The sequence below is a fragment of the Equus quagga genome, chromosome 5, assembly GCF_021613505.1.
Source record: "Equus quagga isolate Etosha38 chromosome 5, UCLA_HA_Equagga_1.0, whole genome shotgun sequence".
In the NCBI taxonomy this organism is placed as follows: Eukaryota; Metazoa; Chordata; class Mammalia; order Perissodactyla; family Equidae; genus Equus; species Equus quagga.
Genome location: NC_060271.1, coordinates 120246089 through 120273088, shown reverse-complemented (window position 1 = coordinate 120273088; position 27000 = coordinate 120246089). Strand labels below are relative to the sequence as shown.

The 27000-nt window shown below is 51.4% G+C and overlaps 1 protein-coding gene across 3 annotated transcripts in view; it reads left to right on the top strand.

The window, feature by feature from the left end:
* Nucleotides 1-27000, top strand: part of KLHL29 (kelch like family member 29) — a 311959-nt gene that overhangs the window by 73774 nt on the left and 211185 nt on the right. For all 3 annotated transcript variants that reach the window (XM_046660074.1, XM_046660075.1, XM_046660076.1), the window contains exon 2: nt 10182-10289. The gene's annotated coding sequence lies outside the window, so the exon portion shown is untranslated. The remainder of the gene's footprint in view (nt 1-10181; nt 10290-27000) is intronic.

Here is a 27000-nt window from a genome sequence, read left to right as displayed (position 1 = left end):
TGTCTGCGGGGGTAATTGCGAGACGAGTGCGTTGTGTTCCAAGGAAAAATGTTCTCTAGTCGCTGTAATCTTCGCCACAGAGGCTTGTGACAGAGAGAACCACATCAACTTCTAAATTTTCTCAATGGAGTGAGATGTGTGTAATGTGTAATAAAATATAAATAAGCCTTTAAGAAGCATCTATGTGTTTCTTTTTATCAACCTTTAGATGCGTTAAAGCCAACTACAATTTTGTATGAATTCTAGATGATATGTAGTATTTTTATTTGCTACTTCATTGCTAAATGTTTCGCATAACACTGACGAGGAAAAAAAATACACAGTCCCACATGAAAAAGAAGAAGCAGATGGCTAAATGTGACCGTGGGAGAGAAGCCGTGAATGGAGTGAGTTCAGAATGGAGGCTCCCGGCCTGGGTGTGGAGGGAAGTTCATAGATGTAGTTACCTGTGTCCGCTAGCCATTTGGCTGCACTGTGTTTTAAGTAGGCAATTAGCATTCTGAAGAATCTACAGGTATCTTTGTTATGGCTTTTTTTTTTTATCTTTTAAATGTACATATAAATGAGTATGTATTATTTATAGATGTCTTTGGATTTAGAAACATCGAGCTTGAAAAGTAATGCAGCAAGGAATCTTTGATTTACTGCTCACTGGAGAGGAGAGAGGAAGGCAGGGGGACTTTCTGCGGGAAGGAAGACGGGGTTGTGAGAAGCTGTGTAACCTTGCTGGGGGACTTTCCTGGAATCTTCAGTTACAGTTAAACTGTCGAGAGATGACCGGGTGAAAGAGAGGACAGCGGGAGGGAGTTAGGAAGTCAGGAGTGTTGTCCCAGCTCTCCTGCTGATCAGCTGTGTGACCTGGAGCTTGTCACTCACCCGCGCCTGTATCTGGACACCAGGCCCCGCCAGGCTGTGGCTCCGTGATTCAGTGCATTCGTATTGACTGCTCTGGGCTCTGGCCTGACTCCTGCATGGCTGGGTTAGTTTGCAGAAATGCCGTGGGGTTGGTGAGCCATGGTTCCGTGTTTTTCCAGATAGAACGTGAAGCTGTGGTGCGATCAAGCCACTTGCCTGCGCACATTGGTAGAGAGCAGGAAAACAGAATTAGCTTCTAATTCTATTTTCAGTTCCTAGGCTGTTTCTATATTGGCCAAGAAAAGCAGAGAACTTACAGAAATTCCTAGTAATGACTGCTTTCTGCCTGGGTACGGTTTATTTTTAAATGGATAACTCATCATATCTGGGTAAAAAGTACTGTAATCTCCAAAAGCTTTTATTTCGCTTTTTTTTTTTCTTTGAAAGTATAGAAACAGCCTCAGATCTATTCAAAAACATAGCATTTTACTGGGTGAGGAAGCAGTGTCTCTCAGCCCCACTTGGGGCCAGGAAGGGGTTTTCGGCCACCGGCCCCATAGGCCTGGGTTCAGAGAGGAGGTGGGATGAGGGAATGGAAGCCATAACAGCATCTGCCCTCAGGCCTGGCGTTTGGCTTACTGATTGCTGGGGAGGAGGGGAAGGCGGGGCTGGTAAAGGCTGAAACTGCAATTTTGGAGGAAATTCAGAGACAGAGCTGGAAAGAGTGGGGAGTGGTAGCTGACAGTGTCAGATCAACCCAGGACTCCTGGAGACATGGTCAGCCCACTGGCTCCACGACCTCCTAAGGAAGATCCCTCCCCATTCATTTGTCCCCTCGCGCTCGCTTCTGTGGAGGGTGGTAGGAGAGAAGGCGCCATCTAGTGTGATTCCCAGCCCTCACCACGGCACCATAGGCATTTTAGGGACACCTATTCTGTGCTTCGGCTGGCAGACTTGGGGACAATAATGGTCATAGCCGCCCGTTATATGTGCCATGGGCTATGCTAACTGCCTTTCTTGCGCTCAGACATTTGCCTCTCAGAACAACCACGGACATTTGGTAGCATCATCCCCCTTGTAGAGGTGAGGAGGTTGAGACAGGGGTGGGAGTGGAGGGTTTCCCAGTGTGATCACTCTGCCATTAAATGGCAGAGGTGAGATTTAGACCCAGGTCTCTCAGATTATGAATCTTCCACGCTCTTGACTGCTCCATGGGCTAAGCCAACCTCTGAACCGAGTGTGGGACTCAGGGACTAAGATGTAAATCTAAAATGAAGCTCTGATTGCGCCGTGCAGGCCATGAGTGAAGGTACAGGATTCAGACTTGGGAGAAGGGGTTCCCAAACCACTCTGCATCTCCATGAGGGTACCAAAAACCCACTGAGTCTGAAAGCCCATGTTGTTTTGCTCTGTGAAGTCACTTTTCTGCCATCGCTTCTTTCTAAAGCTGCTAAGAGGCCAAGGCCCAAGGGGCAGAGGATGCTAAGGGACCCTGAGCACTAGTAGTCCAGGTGTCAACCACACCTGGCTCATTGCAGACCCTGGGAGTGAGTGGATGCTGGATCTAGTGAACTTGCTTGGTGGCTGCCCATCCTGTCCTCATGACTGTCTCCCACCCCCTGACATGTGCAGCTTTGGCCCAGATAGAGGGCTGACGTGGTTGGCTACTTGAGTGCTTGGGTACAAGTCAAATAGCCCAGGGTCGGTCACAGGAAAGAGACTGGCCTCAGACAAGAAACTGGGATGGGGGAGGTGGATGGGAAGAGTGGAATCCTACTCTCTCCAGGCTCTGCTTGTGGGGTCCAGACCTGAGGTGGGCTCTTGCCTGGGTGTGAATTCCTCTGTGGTTGACTAAGATGGGGGTCGCCCCGTAGAGCTGAGATGGGCCCTCCTGGAGAACGGCTGGGGAGCCAACTTGTCTGGCTGCACGCTACTTCCTCTTTCCATGGCACTCACCCACCTCCTGGCCTAGAGTACTGTCTTACTCCCCAAGACTCTAGACAAGTCTTGTTTAAATGTTACAGCCAGGCCCCAGGAGTGTCAGAGAGAACCAAGGGAAGAGAGTTGTGCACGTTGGAGTCAGAGTTTTAAGTGGGCAGCGCCCCAGAGGCCAACATGGTGGTGGAGGCGGAGCCTCCACAGATGCACCTCTCCCATGTGAAGACCTGGAAAGTGTTGGAGAGGAAGGGTGTGTGTGTCTCTCAACACCAGGAAGGAGAGAGAAACCCGTCCCCACCGCAGTTCAGCTTTGAAGCATTGGCATCCGGCCTTCCTGCCAATGAATTAGGGATGTCAGTGCCTGTCCTAGCTCTCTCGGGGTCCGCCAGGCCGTCTAATGAGGGAGAGAAGATGCAGAAGCACTCCAAAGAGCCCACAGCACCAGGCAAATGTGAGGCATCATCATGAAAAGCTTAAATTTATGGGTCTGAAGGAGAAGCAACATCTGGGAAGGAATTATTGCAATTTAAAGGGAGGATGCAGGCCTGTTCATGAGAGTGAAATCTGGATGCAATGTCTGATTTTTTTTTTAAACCGGTTTGTATTCCAGTCATGAAACTGTGGTGTGAACTTCCAGATGTTCAAAACAAAATTGTGGAAAATGAGTTGAGTCTCGTAGGCATTTTTCTTCCTTCCCCAGAGCCTTACTGAGCATCTACTGTGTGCCAGGTGCTGCGTGCTCTGTGACATCTTCAAGGCCACTGTGGTAGGTAGTGCAATAGGTCTACTGGCCCCTCTGCCCTCCTCCTCATCTTGTAGTCTTCAGAAAATGCAAGGGCCATCCCAGTTCTGATTCCACTGACAAGAAAATCCGTGTTAACGGAGGGGGCTACATGTGCTGGTGCTGGTGGGGCTCAGTTGGGTGAGTCCCAGTTAATTTAATTGCTGAGGGGTCTGCTGTGTAACAAGAAGATGTTTTTTGGGGTGGGAGGAAGCAAGGCAGGAGTTGATTTGCAACTTACTGTTCTGAAATGGTTTAGTCTGGGTCTCTGGCAGAGCTCTGTCATGACGTAACTTAGGATCCAATCAGGCTGCAGGTACCCCATTGTCCCTATCTGCCCAAACCAACCAAGAGGGACATGGAGGTGAGCCATCAAGAAGCCTCCTTGGATGGGGCTGGCTGGGTGGTGCAGCAGTTAAGTTCACGTGTTCCACTTCGGCAGCTGGGTTTCGCTGGTTTGGATTCCGGGTACGGACATGGCACCGCTTGGCAAGCCATGCTGTGGTAGGCATCCCACATGTAAAGTAGAGGAAGATGGGCAAGAATGTTAGCTCAGGGCCAGTCTTCCTCAGCAAAAAGAGGAGGATTGGTAGCAGATGTTGGTTCATGGCTAATCTTCCTCAAAAAAAAGAAGAAGCAACCTCCTTGTGACACACGTGCCCTTATCTTGATACTCTCCAGAGATTTGCCTCCAGAGTGACTATACTCCAGAGAGTGCAGAACAACTTCTGGAGGGGAGTCTTCAGGAGGAGAAAGGGTGAAGGCAGGTGGGAGGAGGCCCAGGGAGGGGCATAGGTGCGTGTCTGGTCCCGGCAGTGTAGGAAAGCTGGGAGTGTCTGGGGGCAGGAGGCACGGGCAGGGGAGCCTGGACAGCACAGGACACTGGGAAGAGTCCGGACTTGCCTGGGTTCTCCGGGGCCCATGCCATGGAGGGATTTAGGGCGGGGAGTGCCCTGACTCCTTCTGGGGTTGAGCACAATCCCTCTGCCGGCAGCAGGGCCACTTGGCGCTGTTGCTGTGATCTGGGTGAGAGGTGGGGAGGCCCAGCCCCAGGCAGCCATAGTGGAGATTGGAGAGAACAGGTGAGGGGCACATTGTTGTGAACAATGCTGTGTGTGTGGCAGGGGCCAGAGGGGGAAGGAGGAACCGGGTTTTAAGGGCGGGAGGGGGCAGTGCCCTGAGATAAGGGCCCAGAGGTAGCAGATTTGGAGGCAAGTCAATCAATTAAGGCATGCAGTCACCATGTGAGGGGAGGGAGTAAATTGATTCTTGGAGTGGGGAGGGTGCAAACCCCATAGATATTACACTGGTTTGTGACCCTCTGAAGCTCCACCCTGCCCAACCAAATCTTACTCTTTAGAATTGAATTTCTCTTGTTAGAATTTAAATTAAATTAAGCTTAATTTAATTTAATTTTTCTCTTAACGGGTGGGTGATAATAAAAAAGGTTGAGAAACACTGAGTTAATGGTGATGGAGAACCCTGGGGAGCTGCCTTGCTGCTGACAGAGGTTTGGGGGTGGGGGGCAGTCTTTGGCTTCTCTGCTGTGGGAGGGTCTGCACAGGGTGAGGGACCACCTGGGAACCCGACCACCACCAGGCACCTGGGGGCTGCCAAGAAGCCGGTGGTGGGGGTGGAGGCAGCAGCCAGTCAGGTCAAAGGACTGGTTTGGGCTCACCAGGAACTGACTGGAGTGAGGACGTCCCCTGACACCTGTACTTTTAGTCAGCCCAGGGGTGGTGACTGCAGGGTGAACGCAAGACAGCTCTCATCTCCTCATCACCTGGGGCCCCGAGAACAATAGGCCAGAGAATTTGGAACAAAAGTGTGGGATGGGAGGCACAAAATCAAGAGTTCCAGTTCTGGCTCCCTCATTTACTTGCCACGTGACTTTGGGCAATTCTTATTTTCCACGAGCCTCAGTTTCTTCAGCTGTAAAATGGGGATAATAGTAATCAACTCATGAACTTGTTGGAAATGGTAAATGAGAAAATGTGAATGAGCTAGGCTTTGTAAACTGAGCATTATGAAAATTTTGATATTATCACTCATTCAGGAGTCACGGCCTCTGAAGATCCTGTCTTTCTCTGAAGAACACATGCCATACAGAAGCTTGCCAGGCGGTGCATCCCTAGCATTGAGAATAGTAATGGATATGAGCAGCAGCCAATTCTGGCTCCTTAATGGAAAGAGGAAACCTCTGCACCGTGCTGGGTGGGCTCTCCTAACGTAGGCCATCTCCGCGTCTTCAATCTCTCCTTCTAAAAGCAGTGCCTTCCGGCCCATGAACTCTTGCGAACTTGATGGATAAACCTTCTGAGAGTGTTTATTTTAGGGTTGGCAAGATGCCTGCCAGCTTTGGTGAACCCATGGTTGATATTATTAATGGGCAGCCTGTTTTTCTCTCTTCTTAAAAGAAAGGGAATGTGAATGAGAGTCCCCTTTGCAGGGCACATTCAGAGCAGACACCTACGCCTCGTGACAAGGTCCTGTGCCTGGGCTGACTGGAGGGTGGGTATGGCAGCTGGTTTTCTCGCCACAGTTTACAGCTTCCAGTTCCTTTGCTTTTTTCTTCCAGGGAAGAAAGAATCTTCGTTTCCCAATTGGCTGAGGGGTGGTGAACTACCCGGTTCTGGAGCCATAATTGGGTAGCTTGGTCAAGACCCAGGCAAGGCTATTCTCTGATGCTGCATCATACAGAGCCTCCCTAATTAGTTTCTCCTCTCTTAAGGCAGTTTCTCTCCAAAAAACTGGTATCTTTTGCAGGGAAGTAAAAAAATCCTGAGGCCCTTGTTTATAATTCTCTTGGCTATCAATTTGGTTCATGCCGGGAACCATCTTTATTTATAGACTTAGAGTTAGAATGGGTCTCAAAATTTCTTTGAGTTTAATTTTGAAGATCTCCCGGCATTTAGGCAATTATTCACTTGGACTTTATGCCCTGTCAAACTCGATTAGCACCTCTGAAGTGCTTGAGAAGGTGAAGGACATAGACCCCTTTCATAGGCATTGACTTATCACCTACTGTGTTTTTAAAACTAAAGTAAAAAGTCCCTCATCCTTTGGCTTTTTAATTTGATTTTCCTTAAGCATGGAAGCTGCCCTTTGATGATGACATTAGTGGAAGAGAAAGGGTCAGTTTGACCGAGATGTCAAAAGTTAAGTCCTGAGGAAATGCTGTCATCTCACCTGGAGATGGAAAACAGTCCCTGTCTCCTTGTGATTTCCTGGGTTCATTCCTGAGATTCATTTTCCCAGGCCATGATTTTTGGAAATCTAAGGTTTTATAATGTTAACTTGGGAGCAAAATTATTAGTAGAAATCAGTTTCTAATAATGTATTTTAAAATCACTTTAAATATCATGTATCTCATTAGAGTAGAATGTGTTTTAGTGCATGGATGTAGCTTATAGGCCTCCTAAGAAGAAAAGATAATGAATGAAGGGTCTAACATACACCGCCATGTGATGGGTGCTGTGGACCGGAGATTCAAATAGTAAGATAACGTCTGTTCTCAGGATGCCCAGGACTTGACTGCAAAAAGTGGAGGTTGAATGGAAGAAAGAAGAGCAAGAAGAGGAAACAAATGAAATTATGGAGATATAAACTAATTCCAAATATGAGCTGAGAACATCGAGAAACCCCTCAAGGGAAGAGTTTCTGATTGGGGTGGGCAAGATGTCATGAAGGAGGTGCTACCTGCCCTGGGACTGTGAGTAGGTAATAGCAGTGCTGAGATGGTGATGCTGAGACTGACGATGAGGATGATAGTCATGGACCAGCTTCTCTGTTTTTAAGAATGGGAAATGTAGGTTTACAGGAGTTAAATAACTTTTAGCTGGTATCACAAAACTGAGGGGCAGTGTTAGAATTCTAATTCAAATGAAGTCTGATTCCAAAGTCCTGCTTTTAACCATCTCTGAGAATGTTCCATTAGAGTCTTCACAGGAAATAGATGCATTCAAATGTGTAATTTGAAGAGAGTTAAATGAAAGGACTGTTCATGAAGGTGTAGGCCTGATATGAAGAGATCACAACATACCCCAGGGCTCATAATGGGGGTGGAATAATTACCTCCTCTAAGCCTGGGGGGTCAAGGGGAGGGAGCTGTTCCTGAAACACAGAGAGAGAGCTATGTGGAGGCTTCCACCCACACCAACCAGAGCCATGTCCCCAGTTGAGGGTCACAGCCAGTCCATGAAGACACTGCATGGAGGAAGAGAAGGAGGGAATAAACACCCAACCCCACCCCTCTCTAGTCTTCTGCTGGTGTCTGCACTGGCAGAGCCTAACCAGAAGTCACAACATCCCAGAGCTTGAGTGATGCCCTGCATGCAGATCAGGTGAGCTTCCCGGGCCACAGAACAGGGTAGAAAGCAGACCTGGAGGAGCAAACAGAAGATGTCTGGCACAGCCTGTAAGGTCTAACCTGTCAGCTCGTGTTAGGATCTTTTCATAAGCGCATTAGGAAAAAGTCCCAAGAACTCGGCTATGTGTGTTGTTGATTTTTTGTTCACGACTTTGTTTATTGCCTCTAGAAGTGGCCTCCGGGGACCACAAAGGAGGAAGGACGAGGCCATTGTCATCAGAACAAGTTAGACAGCCCTGGGGCCTCTCCTCCCTCCACTGCGCCTCCAAGCTCCTGTCTGGCCCATGCCATATTCACCTGGCCCAGCCTGGAGACTTGAGTCATCTGGGTTGAAGAGAAGGGAAGCAGATTAACTTGACATTGGCCTCTGACAGATTTGTCTCAAGAGAATGAAAGCTCCTTCTAAAGCTTGGTGGCCAGGATCTTTGGCTCTCAATTAGTTAGTAGACTTTGCAGTGGCCTACAAGGTCCTACAAGACCTGGATGCTCACCTGTCTAGCTTAATGTCCTACTAGAATCTCCCTGTCCAGCCACAGTGGACTCCTTGCTGATCCAGGGACACAACAGTCATGCTCCCCAGGGGGCATTTGCTCTGGCTCCTGCCTCTCCCTCAAATGCTCTGCCCCACATCCCTGCACAGCCCACTCCCTCATCCCCTCCATGTGCGCTCAAACGTCCTCTTCTCCTGAGGCTCACCCTGACCACCTCCTCTAGCTGCACCACAGTCCCCAACATCCCTCTTCTGCTCTATTTCTTCCCTAGTAGGTAGCACTAACTACCTTCTAATATACTATACAATTTGCACTTCTTTCTTAATTTAAGTTTATTGTTTATTTTCCGTTTCCACCCACTAGAAGATGAGCTCCATGAGGGCAGCCACTTTTTTTACCTGTTGTGTTCACTCGTTTGTGCCCAGTGCCTAGAACGCCGCCTGACACGTAGCAGGCACCCAATACATATTTACTGAATGAATGAATGGATAAATAAATGAATGAGATTCTCAAGGATCTAAAAATGGTCTGACCGCTGCCTCCCAGATCTTTCTTTTCACCAGCACTGTCTGCCAAGGATCTTTCCCAGAAATGCATTGATCGTTTATTATCACCAGTACTGTCAATACTTTGTGGCCAAAGGAATCGATCCTTCCGTGTGCTTCACATAGGCTTGGTGGAGGAAATGTACCCGAGACTTTGGCTCTGTGTCAAAATTAAATGGTGACCTTGGCTTACTTTGCTTCCCCGCAGAGGTTATTTCTTAATCGTAAAGGGAACACTCTATCCTTGGGAAAAATCATATTTTTGCCACCTTCTGCTTTAAAATGGCTATTTGATATGGCTCGCGTGCCTCTCTGTCAGAGGCAGCTGAAAAAGCGAGGATGGGGAGGCTCTGAGAAAGACCCGTCGCGTTGTCAGAGAGAAGCTCCTTATAAGGTGGAATTAGTTTACAATAAGTTATTTACCTGTCCAAATCCTTCATATCACATTAAAGCTTTCTCCTGCTATCCGGGACTCTGGAGTGCTAAGAGGAAAAAGGAAAATCAATTGATAATGATATATTCAGTTTAGAAAAATATATTGATTCCCAGGTAATGACGAGCGTGCATTTTTGCAGCGGACAATGCCATTTCCTGTCGTGAAGATGGCTTTCACATATATTATATTTGAAAGAGGGAACTAGGAATAGCCCTGCCTCCCCATAATAGATAGCCTCTTTCTACTAGGTATTAAATCTCTCTCTATATATATTTTTAAATCTCTCCAGGGAACCCATCCTTTGCCTCTTCAAGGTCTTCTTGCCCATTGTCTAAAAGAAGTAATGATTTGTTTTTGTAATTCTAGAGTTTGTGTCCTGTTCTCTTTTCAGCATTAGATTAAAGACTTAGATTTCTTATTTTTCTCCATCTCTGGAGTTTCTTGGTTTGAATCACATGGAAGGAGATGCCATTATTCTCTCTCTTGTTCAATGTTAATGGCTCCACACTGGGCATTAGGGCTTTGTGTGTTTGGGGCATGGAGGAGGGATATCTCGTGTCTGCTCCTTGGGGTTCTCTGCTGACCACTTGGCCCCCCTTACCCAGGAATGCCGTGGCAGAGTTTGGGCACACCCTGTGTGAGATGATCCGCACTCGAAAATCGAAGACAAGGACAAGCTTCCACTTAGGGCGGGGACCATCTAAGACACTGGGATTCCAACAAGATCTTTTTGCAAAAGATGATACCTTTCCCTGTCTCTTTCTAGACTGTCTGGCCTCCCGGTGATGTTCACGCTGTGCTAAGTGTTGGCGGCCATCGAGGTTTTTGCATCCTGGGGACGAATCCTGAGCTTGCCAGAGACGGACAGCGCAAGGTAGGTCTCTGCTCAGCTAACCTAGAAATAAGAACGGCATCAGACCTGGGCACAGCCAGCTGTCTTCTCTAACACTGACTTTCTGCGGGAAGTGTGGAAAATGTAGCTGTTCCTCTCGTCCTGTTGGTCCATGAGATTTTTACCATAGATGTGAGTTAACTGGTACCCAGAGCCTAGCTAAGCCATCTGGGCCCCAGTCCTCCTGAAATCGAACTACAAGGATTGCTATCTCTTTTCTTCACTTACCGGGTTCCCCAGTAGGGTGGCTCTGTGGGTGGCCAGCAGCTAGGTGACCTTTAAGCTCCTCAAAAATTAATGCTTCTTTTGTAATTTAACTTTTCTCATTAGTAAAATAGTGTGATTAAATACTGTTAAAATAGTATTTGTTCATTGTAAAAATATTTTAAAAGATAGCACCTGAAATTATGTAAATTACTTAAAATCATAATCCCAAGAAATACCCATTTTAGTGCCTCTTTCCAAGCTTTTCTCCTGTGCACATACATCAAGTGTGCACACACACATGTGCACGCACACACAAATGGAATCGCACTGTGTGTACCGCTCCATGACATGTTATTTTGACTTCCCGATACATCACAGGTATTTTTTATGTCAGTAAATACAAATCTATAGCATTTTAAGGGCTTCATATCATATTGATATAATAATCTACACAATTTACTTAACCAGTAGCCTAATGAGGGACATTTAGTGTATTTTTACTATTTCACTCTTACAAATAATACCGCAACAAACATTTTTGCCTATATATCTTTGCATAGTCATATGATTACTTCCTTGGATTAAATTTACAGAGGTCTGGTCTAAAAGTTTGATTCAGGATTCTCAAACCTAGATTATGAAGACCAGGCAGCCAGGAGAGTCAGGGAGAACATGGCCTACCTTGTGAGGGCAGAAATCTCATGAAAAGAATCTGCAAGATTGCTTTTAACACCCACCCAGGAGGCCAGGAATGCGCCTGCAGAGGTAGGGGAGCTGGAATGGCCAAAACTCACTCCATTTACTGTTGCTCAAGGGGCAGGGGGCTGGACCTGGAATGAAGGTTGGAGGCTGGGGGCATGGGCACTGGGGTAAAGGAGGGTTGAGGCTGAGCTGGCCCAGCCTAGCATCTCGTGGTGGCACTTGAGCCTGAAGAAGTCCATCTGTATGAGGGGCCTGGTGTGGGTGAGCACAGGCCCTAGCATCCCAAAGGTCAGCTGTGTTCTCAGCAGCACCATGCCCTGGTGCCCTCTGACCAGGAGCCTCGTGGCCTCTGCCTGGGGCCAGCTTGTGGCCTGAACTCAAGCTTCCTTCCACAGCAGGGGCCAGAGCAGCAGACCAACAAGGTTCCCACCGTGTCCAGATTCTCGCTGGTCAGAGAGCTTTCTCTTTGGACTTAGAGACAGTGAGGTTGGGGATGGCCCTCCAGTCCCAGAGCCCTTGCACAGAAAGAAGAAAATGCAGCTCTGGGATCCCGGGTTGCTGGTAGCCATGGTTGTCAGCAGAAAGCAGGAAGAGGCTCCAGGCTGGGCCTGGATCAGCTGCCAAAATGGAGGAAGCGTCCACTGTGCATCCAGCCTGCCACCATCCAGCAGCCCAGTGGGTGGCCAGTGCGGGCAGATGGGTTCCTGACTGTGAGAGCTGGTGGGCTGTTGGCACGTGCCTAATGGCACTGCTGACTGGCCAGACAGCTGTCCTGGTTAGTCGTTCCCAGGCCCTGGGGAATGCTTTGCTTCTGTGACTGTCAGGTCAGAGGAGGGGAGTTGGAAAACTAAACAGTTAGGCTTGGATTTGGCGCCTGTGGCGTTCCAGCTTCTAGAGGGGGCAGAGGTGGCGTTAAGTGTCTGAGAAAAGATTCAGGAGATGCTCTTCACGGAAGTCAGCTTTCCTAGGATACGCCTTCAAGCTTTAGACGCTGGGAGTATGGCAGGGGGCGAAGGGGATAGAGGAACCCGGGGGCAGTGGGTTTGATGGCCTTTATTTTGGGGTCTTCTATTCCCTGCCACTAACGCAAAGGGCACATGGCTCTTATTCATCGTGACCTTTGAGAAGCATGTATTTTAGGATATGCAGGGGCCTTGAAGGTGATCTCACCAGGCATGCCTGACAGGATACACCACTTGTGGGCTTCAAATCTCTGTGCCCACCAGACTGGTGTCCCCACTGTGAACTCTTGTCAGTTTTCCCTCCCACCTGGCCAGTTCCTGGAGGATGGAAATCACATCTTGAATCATCCCTGTATTCCCTTCTACCACTCCCACCCAGCACCTGCTGGGGCTTTCAGTGAATACATCACTGCACACACAGCACCACTGTTCCTGGGAGCAGAACAGCACGTGGTCTGGTGCTGGCTTGTGCTTTTCCCTCACGTGCAGGACTCCCATTGATTCCCAAGAAGATAGGAAGGTTCTGCATCCCACTGTGGCTCCTCGTGACCAGTGGGAGAAGCTATCACTTTCCTGTGGAAACTGGGCCAGATCCCTAGGCTCTGTGTATCCTGCTACAAAACGGGGTCTGCTCGGATGCAAAGCATGGAGGACTGCTCTCTGCTCGTCAGTGGTTTGATGAAAATCCCCCCTGTAGCCAGGAGTATGGTGCCAGAGCCAGCTAGCAGAAGGGAAATCTGATACGTGCCCTGCAGTGTTTGACCCTGGCAGGGGGGCTGAAGGGAGGTAAAGCTGACAACCTGGTTTGTGCAGAACTGAAGGCTGAGCCAAAATGGCATTGACAGACACATAGGCTTGGAAGTGATGAAGGGCAAATGCCGATGTCATCAATGCTGAGGAGCACCCCGGCACAGCATCCACAGCCTCCATCCCTGGGACTGTGTTAGTGCTGCCCATCCAGTCCCCTTGTCCCCTGCATGCCCTGCACTCTAGGGGGATGTTGCAAATGTCTCCTGAGCTAGGGGGATGTGGACTGTCCCGTTAGAGAACACTGTGGGCTGTGCCCCAGGCTTCGCACTCGCAGCAACATCACCCGGCAAAGCTGTCCTGAAGGTGCCCTTGCTGACCACACTCCCCTGTCCTTGCCTTCCTTCACGCCCTTGCTCCAGACAGCCTGGCTTCACTGCAGTCCCCAGGCCTTCCGCCTTCCTGTTCTTCCTTATCCGTCTTCCTTTGGCTTCTGTGGCTTCTACCCCAAGGACGGACCTGGGTGCAGACATTTCAGTGCTGCTGTCACCAAGACCTACACTCTATCACCCACTTGTCTTTTGTCCTGGCCCAGCCCTGGGAACCTCAGCAGCCCCTACCTCCACTGGGCATCTGGGCACTCAGACCCCTGAGGAGGCCCAGTAACCACGCCAACTGGCCCGGGCACAGATCCTCATCGGAGCCTTAGCCAAACCCTCGGCCGTGCCCAGGCCTCATTCATGCATCACTGGTCCATTGGTCCATTCCCTGCCCCATCCCTGCCCCGTCCCTGCCCCGTCCCCACCTTTCCCATTGTCCTCAAGACCTCCAGCGGCCCCTGTGCATCTCAGGATCAACGAATGACCTTCCCGCTAGTTCATAGAGAAATGGAGCCTCTCTCCTGGCTTGGGGGCTGCGTGCCTCCATCTATCCAGGCACCCCAGCCCCCTTCCTCCTTCTGCCTGTGAATGAGGACGTCTGTGCTACAAGGTTTTCCTCAGCCTTCCCATCTCTCAGCAACCCCTCTACTCCCTCTGCTTCAGCCGTCCTCGGGGCTTGAATCTCTGGGGGTGCTTCTGTCCTAAGGCCCCCACCACTTCTCCAGAGTCCTGAGAAGGAGTTACCGACCTGCCTGATTCACATCTCAGACTCAGCCTGGCCAGAACAAAGCTTGCTGACTGCCCTCTCGACGAAGCCTCAACCCCAGCCCCTCCCTGGGCTGTTCATCTGTCTCCTTTGCCTGGAGCTTCTCATCATCCTTCCTGGACCACGAGCTCCTTGAGGCCAGGGACTGTTCTCTTATCTCCATGTCATGAGATCAGATGAGGTCATTCAGTTCAGAGATCACAGGACTGCAGGACAGAGTGACCTCAGGGGCACTGTGGTGGACGGCACGCTGGACTGGGAGGCAGGCCACTGGGCTCTAGTCCCAGATCCACCGCTAACTCTGGGTAAGCCCCCTACAGCTTTCTGAGGCTCCATCTCCTCAGCTTTACATTGAAAATAACCCCTGAGCCTCCCAGCTCCCAGGAGAAGATTGACAGGTTCTGAGGGAGGACAGCCCTACCTGGGCCAGCAGGCTCAGCCCGCAGTGCACACTGGGGTCACCTGGAGAGCTTGAAAGCTACAGGCGCCTGGGTTTTCCCCTCAGATCCTCTAATTAATTGTTCTTGCAAGGATGGGCATCAGCGTATTTTAAAGCCTTAACTACTACTCTCAACTCCAGGGTGTTACTGAATGCCTGGATTCTAAGCCATAAGGAATTGAAATGCAAGTTATGGAGATTTTGCAAAACAAAATTCCTGGATGATATGTAATTTATCTACTCTTTCAGAGATTCTAAAATCCACCCCCTTGATCAAGCCATCCAAAAGCTGGGTACCTTGGCTGTGTCACAGCAACCCTGTTCATCTCCCCCCACCCCAAAATGCTTTTACATGAACCCTACAGGCTGTTAGAAGACCTTTTGTCCTATAGATCACATCAGTGTGCCCACATTTGGGGTTTTGTGGCAGTTCATGTCTAGTCTGTCACTGTGACCCCATTGCTGGGACCCTTAGGAGACGTGCCTCTGATTTCAGCACAGACGTGGTCTTCTCCCACCCCATTGTCATGTGTCTCGTGTTGAATCCTGTTGTAACAGAGCAGCTTCTTGTTTGCCTCTTCCGAGTCTGAACAGTGGCTCTCCACTCTGGCTGCATATTAAAATCACCTGGGGACATTTGTAAAGTTCTGATATCCGGGCTACACAGCAGATCAAGCTCTCTCAGGATGGGACCCAGCCATGGATATTTCTGTGAAGTCCCCAGGCAAGTCCAATGGGAGGCCAAGGTCAGAAGCTCAGCCGAGCCTGGAGGCAAGCCTGTGACCCCCCTGTAGGCAGCGTTCCTGGAGGCAGCAGCCGTGCACCACTTCCTGCTCCGACACTGGTTTGTCTCCCTCCTGCTTCTGATTCACCTTGTCTTACATGTATCCTTCTAAGTCACCTTCAGTCCTTTCTGGAACTCGGTGAGGTGAAAACAAACAGAATAGAAAGCTGCCTGCTCTTTTCTGGCTGGGCCCTGGGCACAGCTCCTGCCCCGTCAGGCCTCTGAGGAGAGAGGGCTGGAGACCCCCTTCCCAGGGCCTAGGCACAGGGTCAGCGCCCTCGGGTCTGGTAAGCCCACAATGGAAAGTGCAGCCTGTTCTGCCAAGAGCTCTCCAAGGCCCATGAAGGCAGCTGAGTCAGTTCACAGCATGTGTGTGCTGAGACGGGACTAGGGTAAAGCTGGGGGCTGACAGGGGTGGTGTCAGTCTGCCCAGGGCTGTGGCTATGCCACCCTTGTCCACCCTCTTTGTCTGCTCGACTCCGCCCCACACTGAACACCACACTGAGATCATCGGCCAAAGTCAGGAGATGCCCAGGGTTGGAATCTTTCCCCAGTCCTGGGTGCAAGGTTGTTCGGGAACAGCATGCGCACAGAGCAGCTCCCATAAGCTAATGGGGCTGCGGTGGGGCATACACAGCAGTTCACTCTAGCTGCAAAACCTCCTTTGGCACCTGGGCTCGAAATAGCTCATCTGCAAACCTCAGAGGTTATTTTTGTGGCTAAGTTTGATTTTCCAAGTGACCTGTCTCCTTCCTTACCTTGCACCTGCCCCAGTGGCCAGGGCTGTCAGGAACAGTTGTAAGTTTGTGCCCTACAGGAGGGCACCTGGCCCCTTGCGGTTTGGGGGCTGACATCCACCCTGTGCTCTGCAAGCTTTGCTGTGCACCATGAGTGCTCAGAGCGAGGGCGCCTGTTTCTAATTTGCACAAGAATATCAAATACACGAGTCGTGGCCCTGCAGAGCTCTGCTCGGGAAAGCACTATGCATACATTTGTCTAGTGACCATGTGAGGATGCTCCTAAACTTGTGGGCTTCTGTCCCTTAATGATGGTCTCCTATCTGCACAGGTCACTCAAAGGAACTTTTAAGCTTTTTGTCTTCTAATTATAAATTCTCTCTCTCTCTCAATATGACAGCACTAGGAGCACTGGGCTGTAGGATGAATACCCAGCACATGGTAAAACAAAAGGGTATTTAAACACTCATTCATTCATTCATGCATTCATTCAAGCACTTATTGGCAGCCACACTGTATATTGTTCTAGGTCCAGGATCCAGAGAGTTCAGACACAAGCCTTGTCCTCAAGGAGCTGGCTGTCCAGTGGGGAGACCAGGAAGTAAGCACATTCTTACAGTAAGATGCGATAAATGCAGCAGTAGGAATTTATAGAAAGTGCTATGGAAGACAACTCATTCACTCAGCAAATATTTCTTAAGCACCTGCTATATGCCAGGCTTTGTTCTAGGCACTGGGGAAAGAGCAGTGGCCATGTGAGACCAAGTCTCTGACCCAGAGCTCACATTTGAGGGCACTCTCATGCATGAGAGGACTCAGCAACTAACTTAGTTTGGTCAAACCCACAGGCTTCCAAGAAGAGATGATTTTAAGCTGAAAATTGAAGTCTGTGTGTGTGCCTAGGTGTGCAAGGAACATTCCAGGCAGTAGGAACAGCTTGTGTAAAGGCCTGTAGATATCAAAAGACAGGCGAGCTCAGAGCATGTTAATGGAGACCTAAGAGTTGGGAGATGTGGCTGGAAAGGTGATTGGGCCTTGGTCGTGAGGGGCGCTGAACGCCATGCTAAGCCTCCCAGGTCACCCTCTCAGATAGCGGAGACACAGCCGAAGGCTCACAGAGCACTGGCCAGAGACCACACTCTCAGCCCAGCTTCCCGTTCACTCCCTGACCCCTAGGCAGAGCCTGTTTGGCAGCCTCATGCTCTGACAGCCGCTGCCCCAAGCCCATTTTGTTAGAACATCTAAGGCTAAGATTGTATGGCTTCTTTTACCTCCTCCCCTGACCTAGTGCATTTAGTTAGCAAAGTGTTTTCACATAATTACCTCTACTTGGTCATGAGGGCAACCCTAGGAGGTAGACAGAGAGGGATTATTGTTGCCATTTATTATACCGAGCAGCAAGCTGAGGCCCAGAGAGGGCCAGTGTCTTGCCCAAGGTCACACAGCCAATCAAGTCAGAGTGGGAACTAGAGTCCTTATCTCCTGGTTCGTAATCCAGAGGCCCCACCTGCCCCCATGTCAACTGCCACTCCTTATGTTGAAGCCTAAAGAGCTCTGAGCAAGTGTCAGTCATGTGCCTGCCTGTCTTCCACACACGTTTATTGACCACGTACCCAGCTTTAAGTGACCGTGCTCCGGGCCTCAATGTCATCCCAACCCCCACCCCGGAAGAAAACCAAAAGAGTCACATGTGGGTTGTCCTTCCTCCCACCCACCATGACCCAAGAGGCCTAAAGACCACAGGTCAGCCAGACCCAAACTATCACGCACCTGCGCCAGGTTGAACAGGGAACAGAATCACCAGCGCAAGCTGGAGGCCACTCCGCTCACTCACTGAGTCCTCTCATCCAGGCCGCTCGGAGGCTCATTAATTACAGTTGCCAATACGTATTTTTCATCTTCCTTGTAAGCGAGCTGGATGCTAAAATAATGGGGGAGACTTAAGCCTCATTCACAGAGCCAGAGCTCGCCTGTGCAAGGCAGACACAGCCCAGCAACTCTCGGGGGCCTGTCTTTTGATTTGTAGCAACTCATTTAGATAAAAGCATCTGGTTCGTAAGGTAGCAACAACAAAAAAATCATTAAAAGCATATTTCTGCTTTTACAAAGTAACCTAGTAACAGCGCAGGAGGTAACGATTAACCCAGCCCCCCTTCTCCAGGTACGCAGGTAGGTGCTGAACACGGGAAATGAAAGTCAGGACACAGAGAGGGTCTGTCGAGGGTCTCTTCTCAAAGCAGCGCCCACAGATGTGCACGAGTCGGCCCCCGCCAGCCAGCCAGAGAGCCTCGCCCTCCATTAGCACACAGAGGAGGCATCTTCTTCATCCCAGAATAAACAGTGTGATTATTTATTTAGCACCAGCTCAAGGCTTTCTGAAACGCACTTGGAGGGCTCTGCCGTCTTGCACAGGTGTACACTGAGCTGCGCTGCCCACTTTGTGAATTGGGTAAAGTAAATGTGACCGCGCACCAGCCAGCCAAACTCACCCCCTATGACCCCTACCACAACACACACACACGCGGACACACATGGACACGCACACACATATGTGCGCTCACGCACAGCCCCTGCTCCCTTCCACACAGACCCTTGTGCTCCTAACTGACCCTGCATGTTTGTGTGGCACCTCCAGGCACTTGTCCTGCTAAGCCCAGTCTCCCAGAAGAGCCTCTCGCATCCCTACCCATCTCCTGGCAAAGTGCTCCCCGGCCCGCCCCCATGGGGATTTTCTCTCCTCTGATTTCCTGAGGCTGTTACTCTCCCCAGCACCCATTTGGTTCTTCTTGGGTCAGCTGTGGTCCTTTCACTGTCCACTGTGCTCAAGGCTCATCCCCAACCACTGTAAGCTCTCTGGGGGTGGGAGAGCTCTCTGCAGAGCTGAGCACATAATAATCACTGAAAAGGAATTGGTACTAGAAAACGTCAACTCACGTGGCGTCTAGCTGTGCTTCTGCATCCTGGGTCCCCCAGTCTCTGTGCTTCTCTTCTATCAGAGGACCTCCCACATGGCACCTGGCTGTTTACTTGTCTGACTTGGGAGACAGCTGGGGGTCTCCTGAGGGCAGGGGCTGTGTCTCAGTCACTGGGTCCCTCCCCAAAGCCAGGCACAAAGAAGGCTCTCAAATGTTTATGGGATGATCCAGTGGCATTGTGCTTCACTCAGAAGCATCTCATTTAACCCATCTCATCTGTGCATGCTCAGGGGCCAGCCACACCCGTCAGAGCAGCTCACAGCTGCCCACCTTAGGGCAGTGAGGGCGTTGCACTGACCCTGCCCTTCCAAGGCCACTGACCCCTGGGGACACCACGCAGCCAGGCCAGAGCTCTCCTTTCTGCTGTTCCAGGCACAGTCCACAGTCCAGGAGGAAGATAGGCCTGGCTCCTGCTGGAACCCAGGGTCTCAGTAAGCTCAATTTCACATTGAAGCCACGTTTAGAAAACTGTGTCCTGTATTCCAAGGGACCTCACAGCATTCATTCACTCAGGAAACATTTATAGGAAGCAGCATAGTGTGGTGGTCAGGAGCACAGATGGTGGAACCAGACTGCCTGGGTCCTAATCCCAGCCCTTCCCCCTGCCAGCTGTGCAACTTCCAGCTGTTAGTGAACCTCCCTGTGCCTCAGTTTCTTCCTCTGAAAAACAGGGATTATGATCATACCTATTCCTATGGTGGTTGTAAGGACTAAATGAGTCAATGTAATTTGGCGCCTAGAATGGTGCGTGAAACATCGTCCTATACAAGGGTTATTATTCTAAGGGGCTGAGAACCCCAGCCGAGTCATGGACTTAATTCATACTCTTCTCAGGACCATGTGCACCTTCAAGGAAGGTGTTGGTGTGCCCATCCCCTGCCCTCCACCCTGCCAGCCATCCTGCAGCCTTTGCTTGCTGAACGCAGTCCATCAGCAGGGGACTTCTGCGCCCAGGGAGGCAGCTGTCCTCAGCCCACAGGGATCCCAAACAGCCATGGGGCTGCATCCTGATTCTCCATGAAACAGGGCTGAGGATCCTGGGGCCCCTCCTACTCGCTTCCGGTGGGGAATCTCCCAGCACCCATCACAGCCCCATTGCATTTCCCTCCACACCCCATCACCCTGCAAAGAGGACCGGAACTCCTGCTAAGCCCACAGCTGCCTGAGCAGCCCAAATTCAGACATTGGAGGAGTGGCCACCCGGGACGCTGGGGCTGGTCCCATTCAGGGCTGCCACTGCTGGCTGTGGGACCTGGAAGCATGTACCTGCCCCCTTTGGATCTCAGTTTCTTTATCTGCATCATGAGGGAGTGGATTCATAATTGATCCCCAAGGGCCCATCAGGCTCTGTCCCTGGGACTGACACTCTGGATTTGGCCACATGGGGGCTTCGGGGACTCCACCACAATTAGCACTGTGGCTTCAGAGGTATGTCAGCATGTCCTTGGGGCATCTGTCATTAACAATTATGGAGTCATTATCTGGTAAATAATTCATAACCCGAGAGATGGGATAAGCCGCCAATAAACAATAATCCATTTAGAACGCGGCTTGGCGAGGGCGAGGGCAGCCGCGCCGATCAGCTCCCTCCTCGCCAGCACGGCCCACACTCGGAACCCTGCTCAGCCCGGGCATCACTGAAGCCCTCCCACCCCTCCCCCGACCAAAGGCAGCACCCCCTCCCTTGAGCTGAGGCAGGAATAAGGACGGCGGGTACTGAGTGCTGACCAAGCGCCAAGGGCTGTGCGGAGCCATTCACATGCACCTTCTCATCCAGTCCTCCCAACAGCCCTATTGATGTGGGGACTGTGATGGTCCCCCTTACAGAGGAGTGAACTGAGGTTCAGAGACTAACTCACTTACCCAAGTTCTGACCCAAGATCAGAAAGCTTTGGGTCTGGGGTTCAGGTCCCTGACGTGAGAGCTCTCACTCTCAGCCAGTATGTCCCACTCCCTCCTACCATGAGCTTTATCTGCTCATCGCATGTCTGGCCGCCGTCCTGTGTGACCTATGCCCTCCAGCTAACCTGGGAGCCCTGGAGGCCTGTGCTCCCCTCTAGCCTCCCTCACCTGGGGTGGGGCCTGGGGTGTTCCATAGAGGCTGCAGACCACAGCTTCCCCAGGCAGCTGGCTAGTTCGTGCTGTAGTTAGGCTTATTAGTGGTGTTTGGAGGCCAGACCAAGGGCACCAGGGAGGGGAGCAGGAGGGGGTGTCGTCAGGACACTGTATCCGAACTGCCCATCTACTCACAGGCCTAGCGCACTTCTCCTCACCAGGGGAGACACTGCAGCCCCCTCGCTCGAGCTCCCACTGAGAGCTCCATCCTGGGGCAGGCGCTCTTTGCCCAGATGGCACGAACCTGGCTGTGTGGGTTGGCCTTTAGGACTGGTCAGCTCTGCCGAGAGCTGCTCCTCTCCTGCCCACACTGTCACTCCTCCAGCAAGGCGAACAGCCCACCCTTTGTCTGCAGGACCATTTTAAAGACCTGCCCAGAGGCCCCCAGTCTTGGAAGGGCTCTGGAGGGTCTCTCACTGCAGAGGCTCCATTCTTGGCTTCTCCTGGGCAGAGGCTCATGGGGACATCCTCAGCACCCGCACAACCAGCCTCCCTAAAGCCTGGAGTCACAAACAGTCTCTGTTACACTTCTCAGGCAACCAGTGCCACCCTGAGTTTGGAGCATCAAGGAGCAGGGTGGAGTTGCTGGATGCTAGGCCGCATTATTGTCACATGTCTGGAATGTTGCACAAACCTCTGTGGTCAGGCCGTGTGGTGGAGGAAGCCACAGTGGTTCGTGTGCCTGCTCATTTCTCAATAACTGCGGTCACCAGCCCAGGGAGAGGCCCCTTTCAGCCTTCTGATCTCTCCTACTGCAGACTGCAGGGTGGTCAGGACTGGCAGACACAAAGGCCAGGAGAAGGGATCACCTTGCCTTGTTCTAGAACAGCTTGAAACACCTGGAACCTTCCCATCTCCTTTGAACAGCATTGCCCCATGGGAGGCGCTGGTCCTGTCCTATTTGTCAGGCTCCCACACCGACACACATCCCCTGGCCCCGTCCCAAACTCCTTTGCTTCCAGAAATAGGGAAAGATTCCATCCCCAGGCATCTCAGTGTGGTGCTCAGTGTGGGGCGGAGTCGAGCAGACAAAGAGGGTGGACAAGGGTGGCATAGCCACAGCCCTGGGCAGACTGACGCCACCCCTGTCAACCCCCAGCTTTACTCCAGTCCCATCTCAGCACACGCCTGCCGTGAACTGACTCAGCTGCCTTCATGGGCCTTGGAGAGCTCTTGGCAGAACAGGCTGCACTTTCCATTGTGGGCTTACCAGACCCGAGGGCGCTGACCCTGCGCCTAGGCCCTGGGAAGGGGGTCTCCAGCCCTCTCTCCTCAGAGGCCTGACGGGGCAGGAGCTGTGCCCAGGGCCCAGCCAGAGAAGAGCAGGCAGCTTTCTATTCTGTTTGTTTTCACCTCACCGAGTTCCAGAAAGGACTGAAGGTGACTTAGAAGGATACATGTAAGACAAGGTGAATCAGAAGCAGGAGGGAGATGAGCAAGTGTGCGGGAGGAACTGGCGCAGGGCTGCTGCCCCCCTGAAACCCCAGCTAGAAAGCCCCCGGCAGCGTTGGCTACAGGTGGATCACAGACCTGCCTCCAGGCTCGGCAGAGCTTCCCACCTTGGCCTCCCATTGGACTTGCTGGGGCTTGTGGTGACTAATGTGAGATGATCCACCTCTTGCTTACCCCCAAAAGAGGGGGGGCTCATCCCCTTGTGTTCAGGGCTTTGTTCTGTGGGGCTCGTACATCCTGTCACTCCGGCAGCTCCTGGCTGAGACCCCGCTGTGCCGCTCCAGGGCGGGGGGAACCTCCCGCTGCCAGGCTGGCTTCTACAGCCATCAGGACAGGACTTGCCATGCCTGGTTGAGGATAGATTGACAGGAAACAATACTATCATTTAAGGAAGGGGCAGGGAGCTTCAGCCCTGGCAGTCAAAGGAGTGAGAGAAATCGGCTTTTGTCCCAAGGCAGAGAGCGTGGCATTTCCATGGGCTATAACAGATAGAAAACACGACCTTCCGACAGCCCCCAAGAAAGGATGCTCTATTACGCATGTGTTCACATGTAATTTGTCCTCCTGTTCTCAGTGAGGGCGTGCTGCGGGGCTGCTAAGGGATGTGCTGCGGAGGAGGAGCCGGGGACCTGCCAGGCCATGGTTCTCCTCCTCCTGCAGTAAGCCCCGGGCATGGATCCACCCTGACACTAAAGCCTGCTCCCAGAGATCTCCAGGGAAGGAAATTCCATCAGCTCTCAGAGTCTCCACTCTGGTGGCTCCCGCAGGATTTTCTTCTATCTGACCTAAATCTCCCTTGCTGCAATTTAAGCCCATTTTCCCTCGTTTTGTCGTGAGTGGAAATGGAGAACAGCTAGTCCCCAGCTGCCTCCCTTTAGAAGGCAGGGTGAGTCAGATGTCCTCCGTACCTCCTGCCACGCCGAAGCACTCAGCAGCCTGCCCTGGTGAATCCCTCTCTCTAAAGCCTGGAAGAGAACAGCTTTCACATTAAAGCATGCAATGAGGCTCCTTCCCAGGGGCCTGTGTGGTGGCTGAGCCCCTCCTGCAGGCACCACGCTGAGGTGGCCCCTGAGCACGCCGAGGTGACCAGGGTTTGGCCCCTGCTTGGGGGCGATGGGGGTATGAATGGGTGGGCACCACACAGTGAAAAGTGCAAGGATGGAATCTGGCCAGCGGCGGGGGCAGGGGTGTGGGTTTGGGAGGCTGGGGGAGCTTCCAGCAGGAGGTACCGCCCACCCATTAACTCCTGAAGGAAGGAGGGAGTCAGCTGGGGAAATAGAGGACAGGCTTTCAGATGGACATCAGAAGGACTGTCAATGTCACCCACTCTGGGTCCCATCTTTGGGTTTGCAAAGATAGTTCCCTTAGTGATAGTCTCGTTTACTCCAGTGCTTAATGAAGTTTTCCCAACCTGCCTCAGCTGATGGTGAATCGGGAGTTCCGCATCCTCACACATTCATTCACTTCTTTGTATAACAGGGGGAAGCTGCCAGGGCCAGGGCATATATGCAGCACATCTATCCTGGGGGGCTTTCTGTCGGCCTCTTGATCTCCTGGACCACTAGGTGTCTGTCTTGTTTTTGTGCCTTTTTACTTCTGGGAACAAATAACTCCCACTTGCTTCTGCTAAACCTTAGCTATTTTGTAAGCCATTGAAGGCAGGCAGTTCCTGGAAGAGTTGGGTTCGTGGTTAAAAAAAAAAAAAATTAAATTAAAAATTTGATTGGAAAGCAGTGGATCGCAGCTAAGTTCTGAGTTTAAAAAGCAATGACGCTGAGTGTCCCTGACAGCACTCAGGCAGAGCACAGTGAATGCAAGAGAAGAATTTTTATTTTTCCTAGGCCAGTGGAATTAAAGCCTTCCTCCTCTGTGGGACAAATGGAGAGAAACTGAATCCTTTTTTCCTACGCAGTATCTAACTGCAATACTGAGATGTGAGCAAGGTTGTTGACTTTTTTCCATTGTTTGGTCTAAAGCCCCCTCCAAACTACTTGGCTTCAATACAAAGGGACCAAAAAAAAAAAAATGCATTGATTGAATTTAAATAATGGAATTGCCATTAATATCTTCCATAAAAGATGATTGATTCTGACTTGTATTTATGGGAAGTTGGGGCTTGTTAAAGTAAACAGAGTGACAGTCGTTCAATATTAATGCTGGTTTATGCACCCCCTCTTCAGGGCTGATGAAATGGATGGGCTCCCAGCCTAGACGCCCCCAGGCTGGTGCCTGGGTCAGGGGCCTCTGGAGGGTGGGAGGGCAGTCACTAGCTGTGCCAGCTCAGGAAGCCAGCCTGCCCCATCCCTCCTTTCTTCACGTTAGATCCTAGTGTGAAAATTACTATCCTGTTTGGTCCAGAGGCTGCAGGTACTCCAGCCCCTGGGGAGACCAGTAGCTTTCACCTCTGCTCTGTGGAAGCCCACTACCCCTGATAGGACTGAGGACCCCCTGATGGCCCAGAAAACCTCTCCCTCCCCCTGCACCCCTTGAGAGCCCCCACCTTTCTATGGGCGTGCTCCAAGCCCCTCTGCAGGTGGGTGGGGGGATGAGCGGACTGCAGCCTCCAGCTCTGCTGTCCTCACTGCCCAGAGCTCAGATGGAGGGACCTTTAGTGCAGGGATGTGTGGGCTGGGGCTTTAAGAGCTTCTCCAGTGACTCTACTCCTGCCAAAGGTGGAAGTGAGGCCTGGATCCTCCAGGGAAGTGGTGGCTGGACCCTAAGTGGGCTCGGGCTCTTCTTAGGAAAGAAAGACTGACGATGGAGGATGTCAGTCAGTCACGGTGCTGATAGGTCCTACTGGTGCCAGCGTCCCACCCAGTGGAGCCATCAGCTCTGCTCCTGATCCTGTCACTCTCAGGTAGCTGCCTCTTTCATCCTCGACCAAGCAGTTTGAAACCCTTATCACTGTCTCCCAGCCCTCGAGATGCTATTGATCTCCTGTCCCCGGCTATAAACTGGCACCTCCCAGACCTGTCCCCAGGATCTACACAGCATGTGCCTTTGCCCCTCCCCAGGATGCCCCTCAGGTGCACAAGACCTCGCAGCATCTTTCCTCCAGCTTACTCCCCTTCCGCGCTCCCCACCTCAGGGAATGGCCACAGCATCTTCCCAGTCCCCAAGTCAGAAACGGGGGTGTGCCCCCGCCCTCTCCTCCATCACTCTCCCCTCAGTGCCGCAGGCTCTCAGCTGTGACTCCTAACCTCACTCCCACCATCCTTCCCCTCTGTCTCCACTGCTGTTGATTTGGTTTAGCAGATCCTCCCCAGTTCTAACCCAAAAGCCCTCCCTGCCTCATTCCTCTCCCCACCTCCGTCTTTGCCCGCTTCCATAAAAGCTCAGCCTGCACACTGGCCTCCACAGTGATCTCTCTCGAGTGCACATCACACAGCCCGTCTCCCCAGTCCCTGTAGGATAAAGTCCAGACGTCAGCGTTCGCCTATGCTGAAAGCACCACCCATGACCACACTCTGACTTTACGCCACAGTGCCCTTTCCCTGCTGTTTCCTCCACCTGAAATGCCGTTTCCACCACCCTCTCTGGACTTGCACACCTAGGCCTCCTTCAAGGCAGCATCAGCCATTCTGTCCTTGTGCTCCCGTGACATGCTATTCTTATGTTTAGTGCAGGAAGGGAAATGGACCTTTGAAGGCCCTCTGTATCAGACATTTTTGGGGCTGCCTGCCTTGCCCGCACCCCCTGCTGGAAACATCTGTAATACCCACGACCCCTGCCGCTGATAGCAGGTCATGTGACCCCATCCCGCCAGCCTCAGTTTCCTGGACTAGGCGTGGATTTCTGACTTCAAGGATGCCCTTCCATTGGCTGACTAGCGACGTAGGACTGATTGATTGCTCCTGACTTTAAAAAGTTAGCTAGACCATAGGATCTCTCTCCTCTGGAATGGAAAGTAAGGGAACCAGAGACAATTCCATTTGGGGCAGCGCACTTTAGCCAAATGGTAATACAGGTGCAATACAAGAGCGATTATTCTGGGACTCTGTGCAAAACAAGGTTAAATCTCAAAGGCAATGATTGGGAAGGAAAGGAAAAGGGAGATGATGTCCCAGGAGAAGGAGAACCTTGAGCAAGAGACAGAGCTCATCATGGCTGGTCCCTGAAGCTCTTCTTTTTTCTGCCCGTCTGCTGGCTTCCCCTGAAACCTTACTTACCATGGTCTCACGGTGTTCCTCCTTCACCGTGAGATGGTGTGCTTGGGTGCTCTTTAGTGAAACCAAAAGAACCCTAACTAGAGTTACTACTTCTGAGTGCCTTGCAGTAATCCTGCCAAGTAGAAATTATTATTGCCATTTTTACAGATGAATCAATTGAGGCTCAAAAAACATTAGCTACCATGCTCAAGTTCACAGGGTAAGGAAGCGATAGAGCCGAGATGCTGTCCAGTCTGCCTTGCTTACTGCCAGCGCTCC